This window comes from Hordeum vulgare, chromosome 6H (genome assembly GCF_904849725.1).
Source record: "Hordeum vulgare subsp. vulgare chromosome 6H, MorexV3_pseudomolecules_assembly, whole genome shotgun sequence".
NCBI lineage: Eukaryota > Viridiplantae > Streptophyta > Magnoliopsida > Poales > Poaceae > Hordeum > Hordeum vulgare.
The window spans coordinates 107,282,754-107,290,441 of NC_058523.1; positions in this window are offsets into that span (position 1 = coordinate 107,282,754).

Here is a 7,688-nt window from a genome sequence, read left to right on the forward strand (position 1 = left end):
TGCTACGGAAGCAAAATCCACTCGGATGCCTTGGCTTGTACAGAAACCTTTGAATCTGTCCGAGTCAAAGTTTGTCCTGTTGTCCGTAATTATGCTGTGAGGTACACCGAATCTGAAGATGATGTCCCTTACAAACTTGACGGCTGTCGAAGCGTCGAGCTTCTTGATGGGCTTCGCTTCGATCCATTTCGTGAACTTGTCGACTGCCACCAACAGATGTGTGTATCCACCTTGGCCTGTCTTGAATGGGCCGACTGTATCTAATCCCCACACTGCAAACGGCCACACCAGAGGGATCGTCTTTAACGCAGACGTTGGCTTGTGGGACTTGTTGGAGTAGAACTGGCAGCCCTCACATCGATCAACCATATCCTTAGCCATCTCGTTAGCCTGCAGCCAAAAGAAGCCAGTCCTGAATGCCTTGGCGACGATTGCTCTCGAAGAAGCATGATGACCGCAGGTCCCCGAGTGAATATCCTCCAGAATCAGCTGCCCCTCCTCTGGGGAGATGCATCGTTGAAGAACGCCTGAGATACTTTCCTTGTACAATTGGCCATCAATGACAGTGAATGACTTCGACCTCCAGACTATCTGCCTGGCTTGTACTTCGTCTTCTGGAAGTTCTTGCCTCAAGATATATGCCATGATCGGCACAGTCCAATCGGGAATGACAGCCAGAATCTCCATGACCAGATCAACCACAACAGGTACATCGACTTCAGTCGGATCTGTTGTGCTCTTGGGTTGTACTGGTTCCTCTGTGAAAGGATCTTCTTTGACTGAGGGGAGGTGGAGGTGCTCGAGGCAGACGTCACTCGGGACTGGTCTCCGAGTGGATCCGAGTTTCGCTAACTCGTCAGCCGCTTGGTTCTTCAGTCTTGGAACATGGTGAAGTTCTAGACCTTCAAACTTCTTCTCAAGCTTCCTCACTGCATTGCAGTATGTAGTCATGGTGGGGTTTCTGACGTCCCACTCTTTCATCACTTGATTGACCACCAGATCTGAATCGCCGTAGACCATCAGGCGACGGACGCCGAGTGAGATGGCCATACGCAACCCGTAGAGGAGAGCTTCATACTCCACCTCGTTGTTGGAGGAATCGAAGTGTATCTGTAGCGTGTACTTGAGCTTGTCGCCCTTTGGTGATATGATCACAACGCCAGCGCCGGAGCCATTCAACATCTTGGACCCATCGAAGAACATTGTCCAATGGGCCGAGCAGATGTGGGTCGGTTGCTGTTGTTCTACCCATTCTGCTATGAAGTGAGCCAGAGCTTGAGACTTAATAGCTTTCTTGGCCTCGAACTTGATGTCACAGTACAGCATCTCCATCGCCCACTTCGCCACTCGGCCTGACGCATCTCGATTGTGGAGAATTTCCGACAATGGAGCATCAGAAACGACAGACACCGAGTGGTCTTGGAAAATAGTGAGCCACCTTCTTCGCAGTCATGTAAATCCCGTAGATAAGTTTTTGATAGTGGGGATACCTCTGCTTGGAAGGAGTCAGGACTTCAGAGACGTAGTACACTGGCCGCTGAACTTTGTATGCTTTGCCTTCTTCTTCTCGTTCGACTGTAAGAACAGTACTGACGACTTGATTTGTAGCCGCGATATACAGAAGAAGGGGCTCTTTACTGAGCGGAGCAATAAGAACCGGCTGGGTGGAAAGTAGGACTTTGAGGTCGTCGAATGCGACTTGGGCTTCATCTGTCCACTCGAAAGTATCTGATTTGTTCATGAGTCGGTACAGAGGAAGTGCTTTTTCACCGAGTCGACTGATGAACCTGCTCAAAGCCGCTAGGCAACCTGTGAGCCGTTGAACATCGTGTATTCTGACCGGCCTCTCCATTCGGACGATGGTCCCGATCTTTTCGGGGTTGACATCGATCCCTCGTTCGGAAACGAAGAAACCGAGTAACTTTCCGCTGGGAACACCGAACAAACATTTGGCGGGGTTGAGCTTGATATCGTACCTACGAAGGTTGGCGAATGTTTCTGCCAAGTCAGTCAGCAGGTCGGAACCTTTGCGTGACTTGACTACGATATCATCCATATATGCCTCCACATTCCGATCGATCTGATCGAGGAGACATTTTTGGATCATGGGCATAAAGGTAGCTCCTGCATTCTTCAGACCGAATGGCATAGTGATGTAGCAGAAGCACCCGAATGGGGTGATGAAGGCTGTTTTTAATTCATCGGGACCATACAGACGGAGCTAATGATAGCCCGAGTAGGCATCGAGAAATGACAGACGCTCGCAGCCCGCAGTCGAATCGACAATTTGATCTATGCGGGGGAGCGGAAAATGGTCTTTCGGTCAGACCTTATTGAGATGCTTGAAGTCGATGCACATTCGGAGCGACTTGTCCTTCTTGGGCACCATGACAACATTGGCGAGCCACTCGGAGTGGTGAACCTCGCGAATGAAGTTGGCTGCCAGCAGCTTGGCCACCTCTTCCCCGATTGCCTTCCTCTTGTGCGCGGCAGACCGGCGCAGGCGCTCTCGGACAGGCCGAGCCGTGGAATCCACGTGCAGTCGGTGCTCAGCCAACTCCCTGGGTACACCTGGCATGTCAGAGGGTTACCATGCGAAGATGTCCCAGTTCTCACGGAGGAATTGGGTGAGCTCGGCTTCCTATTTAGGATCGAGGGTGGTGGAGATGTTCGTCGGGGCAGCAGTGGCGTCCGTCGGGTGGATGCTGACCTTCTTCGTCTCTCCCGCCGACTGAAATGCAGACTCTGAAGCTGGCTTCTTCGAGCGCATCAGGTCGGCGGGGTCGACTGTTTTCTTGTACTCGTCCAGCTCGAGGACGGCCATCTGCTGGTCGGCGATCCTTGATCCCTGCTGCAGACACTCTTCAGCCCGCTGCCGATTGCCTGTGATGGTGATCACACCTTTCGGGCCCGGCATCTTCAACTTCAGGTACACGTAACATGGACGGGCCATGAAGTGCGCGTACGCTGGGCGACCCAGAATTGCGTGATAAGCGCTTTGGAAGTCAACCACTTCGAACGTCAGCTTTTCCTTGCGGAAGTTCTTGTCGGAGCCGAAAACGACGTCCAACGCGATCTGGCCGAGTGACTTGGCCTTCCGTCCAGGGATGACTCCATGGAACTGCATGCTGCTCTCGTTGAGTTTGGACATCGGGATGCCCATCCCCTTGAGGGTGTCGGCGTACATGATGTTCAAGCCGCTGTCGCCATCCATGAGGACTTTGCGCAGTCGGACTCCTTCTACCACCGGGTCGACGACTAGGGCATGTCTTCCCGGGGTGGGTACATGTGCCGGATGATCCGACTGGTCGAAGGTGATCGCAGTTTGAGACCATTTGAGGAACTTGGGGTTGGAAGGGGTGGCCATGTTCACCTCTCTGTTCACCAGCTTCAGTCGGCTCTTGCTCTCGACGTCAGCAAAGATCATCAGGGTTGCATGGACTTGGGGGAACGGATCCTTCTTATCCTCCTCATCCTGTTCATGGTCCTTCTCACTCGGTTGCCCTTCGTTGAACCCCTGGATCAGGAGGCGACACTGTCGAGTGGTATGCTTCGCATATATGGGGTTGCCTTCTTCCTCCATCTTCGTATGAACCGGACATGGCTGGTCCAGGATGGGGTTATTGAACTGCTTCTTCTTGGGGGTGAACTGAGCCTTCCCTTTACCCTTGAACTTGGCATTGGTTACGGCTGTAGCCTCCGCTTGTGGAGCGGTCGGAATTTTCTGCTTCTGCTTCCGAATGTTGCCCCCATCGCCATCAGCGACTGTTTTGTGCTTGCCGCTCCGGATGCGGTCCTCTTCTTCGCCATTTGTGTAGCGTGTTGCTATCTCCATCATCTTGCTCATGGAGATGTCGCCTGTTCGGCCGAACTTCAGGTACAGATCCCTGTACCGCACGCCTGCCTTGAAAGCGCAGACTGCTTGATGCTCGGTGACGTTCTCCACCGTGTGATAGAGATTTGTCCAGCGCTGGATGAAGTCACGCAGGGGCTCATTCTGCTTCTGGACGCAGTGCTGGAGCTCCACAAGGCCAGCAGGGCGCTTGCAGGTCCCCTCGAAGGTCCTGATGAACACTCGGGCCAGATCTGCCCAACTGTAGATGCTTGAGGGGGCCAACTGGTTTAGCCATGCTCGCGTCGAGCCGTCAAGCATCAGAGGGAGGTGCTTCATGGCGACATGGTCGTCCCCTCCTCCGATCTGGACCGCCACTCGGTAGTCATCTAGCCACGTTTCTGGCTTGGACTCTCCTGTGAACTTGCTAATTCTCGTCGCCAATCGGAAGTTGGGAGGGATGTCAGCCGAACGGATGGCTCGACTGAAACACTCGGGACCAGACACGGTGGCCCTGCTTCCACTCGGACGGTCGGTAGCGCGACCATCGCGGTGGGCTCGACCTCTGTCGACTCTTCGCTGGGCGATATGTCCTCTTGCGTCGGGTCTTGGGTCGTAAGCGTCGCTGACTGAACGCCGATCATCATGATGTCGAGACCCATATGGCCCACCCCGCGGAGGGGTGCGTGAGCGGCGGCGATCTTCATGAATCATGGAACGACTGCCTCCCCTGTGGCGCTGATGGGAACCAGGGCTGTGAACCGACCGATGCGTATTCGCGTGGACGGAACTGTTATAGATCCGGTTGTGCGACTGGGAGACCGCCGAATTCTGCTGCTGCGCCGTGTGCAACAGGGCTTGGATCTGCTCGATCCCTCTACCAGCCTCTGAATCAGTCGGCTGGAGGGAATCGGCTATCTTGGCAGCTGCAACCAAGTTGAGGAGGGGTGTGCGGAACAGCTCCACGTTGCTCCGCCGAGTGTGCCGACTAGCAGAACGGCGAGGTGGACGACGTGCGCCGGACGCTTCGCCGATCTCGTGCTCGTTCCGGCCAGCCTGACGGGGATCTTCATGGGAGTTGGCCATGTGTACTTCTGCTGCGGGCCCGTGACCCGCATACTCGGAAGGAAACTCAGTCGGAACCGAGTCCGAGTGCTAGGCCGACGGGGCAACCACAACGGACTCAAGAACCGCCACTTGCGAAGATGCGTTCTGGCGCGCCTGGGCGTGTTGCACCCAACACTGGAGCCGCGGACGGCGGGACCGTTTGACGCGGCGCGTGACGGCGGTGTAGGTCGACACGGGAGCCGACCGCTGGAGAAGAAGAATGCCGCGGGCGCCGGCACGGAAGTGCGTAGCCCCGCGACGGGGAAGCTCCTCGATTTCGAGGGGCGCATCCCGATGCCACACCGAGTCGTCGACGATGAAGGAGAGAGCGCCGAAGAAGATCTGGTGACCCATGCTCGAATCTCCACCGGACGACATGACAAAAAGAAGTAGTCGCAAACTCGCCGGAAGTTGCTTAGACGCCTGCCCCATGGTGGACGCCAACTGTCGTGGGTATAAGCCTGACAGTAGATGTGTAGGGTACGTATGAGATGGGCAGAGTCCTAGCTACGGCAAGGTTGTATGAGTTCAGGCCCCTCTGCGGTGGAGGTAACGGCCCTACGTCTCAGTGCTCTCGGAGCTTGTTGTCGAGTGGAATATGGAATACAATGATTTTCTAACCCCTCTACCAGTGGGGAAGGGCGGCTTATATAGAGTGCGCTGCCCTCCACAACGGTTTCGGTACAGGGGTGGAGTAGTGGGGATTGAATGCGTACGTTACAGGTAACATATGCTCTAAATGCTAATAAATGCACCCGGAAACGTACGGTCGTTTCCCTCCAGAAAGGTTACGATGTACCGAGTGTATCGAGTCGGTTAGCTTGGTATCCTCCGAATGCTAGTCTCCGACTGGATGATTGAGGACCTGTTACCGACTGGATGATGGGGACTCCTTAATTCAGTCGAGACTGACTAAGGGCCCTGTCCTTTGTGAGGGGTAGTCCTTGGGTAGGACCTGCATGGCAGGCCTATGACCCTACCCTAGGACTATGACCCCATCACTGCGCAAAACGTATTTCAATCCGAATTCATATACGAGATTGAGTCTAGGTAGATCCAAAATTTGTTCTTTTTTCTCTTCTCTCTTTTTTGAACTTTTTTATCACTTTTTTATGTTTTTCTCTCCTTTTTCCCTTTCTTTTTTCCCTTCTTTTCCTTCTTTTTTCCAAAACAAACCAAATAAGATGCAGATTGGCTCAAGCGTAGATGTGAACGACCTAAAGTATGATAATAACAATGAACAATGGGGAGCACGTGGTGGAAATTGATGGATGGTGGTGGTTAACAACGGAAGGGATGATGATGTAATGGTGACGTGACTAATGTGAACATAACTCGAAACTCTAAAGGAACTAGGCACTAAGACCAGCAACCCGACACGACGATGCGACCGATAATTCAACCATACAAGCATAGAAAAGAAAATTGCAAATGCTTAGACTAGCTTGAACAAAGGATGAATAGATCTAACTTTTGTGTGTGTGGCTTTTAATTTGACAATAAGAAAGAAAAATAAATCTAATCTAGGGACAAATGGAAATTCTCACCGAGCAATATCAAAATTGATACCACTTGATAAAGGCGGGGGTCCTTGTATTCCAATGGGATGATAATTATCGATTTGATGAAGACTACTTTGATGATCCGACTACAAACGTGCGCGACGTTGCGTCTTAGCAGTCACTAAACCAAATCCAACATGTTATTGACCACGCCAAAGTACAATCAACCTGACCATGAAGGTCTATTCCTGCAAGCAATCAAAGACCAAGCAAGAATATGATAAAACAATCTAGATACTATGGATATATATAAAGTACTGATAATGTTGAGGATCCGAAAGCGGTCTTGGTCTGGTCGTTGGACACAAACGGAGTACGCAAAGTTGAAGTGGCTAACTTTTAATTAGGAAAATTCCAAGGAAAAAAACTAGGTGATTGATCTATGGCGGCCAAGGGGGTGGAAGGACATCACAACGCAGACTAAAACTAGCCCTCGGCCGTACAAGGGATGTGGGCCTAAGTGGAGAAGATGCAACATCTTTTGATTAGAATTTTGACTAGGATTCTACAAGATCATCGCACCATTTTGGTTGTACCTCCGCGCCTAGGACGAATGTTAAGGTGAATCCAATTGTGTTGGAAAGTACATAAAATCTACCTTCCAACAAAAAAATCACATAATTTGGAGTCTGTATGCAAAAGTTATTGATGTTTTAAGTTAGGTATGTCTATGCAATCCGAATCTGACTCCAGAACATGGGGGACTTGGTCTCTATCTTCTCTTAGTACCAAAATGATGTGGGAGAACTTCTTGAACATCACCTAATCGTTTTCTTTTACATGAGAGGACCTCTTTAACAACACCTAATCGTTTCATCTTCCTTTGTCTTCGCACGTGGTTCATACAAGTGTTCGGCAATTATACATTTAGGCATGAAATAAAACTAGATGAAGTATTTTATTCCAGAGAATATAAATAAATGACTGCATAATTTTATAAGAAATTACCTCACAAATATGCATATATGCAATATGTCATATTCAAGCTAGGCATGTCCTTATCATGTAGGTATTGCTTTTAAGTTAAGCTTTAGGACTAGACTTGTCACTGAGGCGACTCGTGATATGTCGTGGAGAAGCTTAGCCCTGTTGCTCGGGAACGACATATGGTGGAAGTCCTCCCGTTCCTATTTCTTGTCCATGCCGGATGGAAGTTTGCGAAGGTGGATCTCGTGACAGTTTCATAA